The sequence below is a fragment of the Elephantulus edwardii genome, unplaced genomic scaffold (genome assembly GCF_000299155.1).
Source record: "Elephantulus edwardii isolate Elephantulus edwardi_28Jun2011 unplaced genomic scaffold, EleEdw1.0 scaffold00083, whole genome shotgun sequence".
Classification (NCBI taxonomy): Eukaryota; Metazoa; Chordata; class Mammalia; order Macroscelidea; family Macroscelididae; genus Elephantulus; species Elephantulus edwardii.
In genome coordinates, this window is record NW_006399833.1 from 7,458,894 (window position 1) to 7,460,456 (window position 1,563).

Sequence of the window (1,563 nt, forward strand, 5' to 3'; positions counted from 1 at the left end):
GATCTGGGAGGTCTGAGGGTTCCTGGAGTCCCCGTCAGGATGTGTTGTGGCTCTCGAATCCCTTGACTGTGAGTAATCGTTGTGAGAGGGCTCTGTGAGGTCGGTTAAATTCTCATAATCACTGTCGTTGGACTCGTCCCCACTGTCTCCCGCTGCTCTTTGGGAAGGCAGGAGGTCGGCCCCGCCTGCAGGGCACTTGAGTCCAGTGCTGGTGGACGCGTAATTGGAAGAGCCCACAGCCTGAGGTCGAGGCATAAAGACGTTGCTCTCCATGCGAGAAAGGGTCAAAGTACTTTCTTGATTATTGGGGTGAAAATCCGAGTATGGGGGAGGAGGGTCTGAGGCCTCGGCATCACTCAGTGTACTTTTACCTTCGGCTGCAAACCCAGAAGAGGGCATCCGAGGGCTGAAGCCCGGGTCCAGATTTTCCGACGGCATCTGCCTGCTTAGCACCGCCTGCTGCATTCTTCTCTCTTGCTCCTTCTCTGTTTTCCGCTGAATGATTTGTCTTTTTAATTTGTTCACTTCTGCCTGACAAGATTCAACCACCCGCTCACTCTTCTCTACGTCTGCACACACCGCCTGTACTTTCTCTTGAAGTGCATTATAAACCTGATATATCGCTCTGATGTCTTTCATGACTCCATCCTTATCAAAAAAAGTCAGTACCGTGCTCTTTAATAACTTTGGCATAACTCTGAGATGTATTTGGCACTGAAGACACTTTGTACTCCTGCTGGCTAGTGTTGCCTAATATCCTCTGATTATACCTTCGATTGGGTCTGAAGAAAACGTATTCTAAAGCATGAGTGGAATTGTTGGCGGTGGAGATGAAGCTGAAGAGGAGGAAGGCGAGGTCGGGCACACCCAGGATCCGTGTGAGTTGCTTGTGGATAACCTGCTCTCGGTAGGACATCTGCTGCTGAGTATTTCGATGAAAACTGTACCACCCCGTAACTTTCTTTCTGCGGTCCTTAAGAATCCTGTCCACACTTTCTTCATTAACTTTGCTTGCGTAGTCATAAAAACTAAAAAGTTTTGAACACGGCTGATGATTATGGATTTCAATTACTTGCAGAAATTCTGCGTTGCTGATTTGTGAGTCACTAATGCTGAAGGTTTCCTCTTGTCTTACCTCTCCCAACAAAAACCCTTCGTGGTCCGCATTGCTGTTGGTGCTGTGGAAACACACAGCGCTGAAGGTGTAGCCCGAAATGGAAGCCGCCATGATGGAAATCTCCAAATCCCCCATCATCGAAATTATTTTTTTTTATGTAGCCAATACATTTCATTGATTCCATAATGACATATTTAAACTTTCATATTGAATTTTAAAATTTATGTTAAAACACACAATGGCTTGCTATAGTTATTTATGTATTTCATTTTTTAAATTTATTTTATTATTTTTGTGTGCGTGTACCGTCAAATCAGATCTGAGTGGTACAGGAGGAGATTGCCCCTCCTTCCCCGGCAGAGCATCTGGTGGATTCGAACCATGCACCTCTGGAATTGTAGTTGCAGCTCCTTGCCACTAGGCCACCAGAGCTCCCCTATTTCATT

At 46.1% G+C, this 1,563-nt stretch overlaps 1 pseudogene across 1 annotated transcript; it reads right to left on the reverse strand.

The window, feature by feature from the left end:
• LOC102864884 lies at positions 1-1,255 on the reverse strand (annotated as a pseudogene). Its single transcript, XR_438921.1, has one exon. The product of XR_438921.1 is annotated as a family with sequence similarity 175, member B pseudogene (transcript).
• Positions 1,256-1,563: the final 308 nt, after the last annotated feature.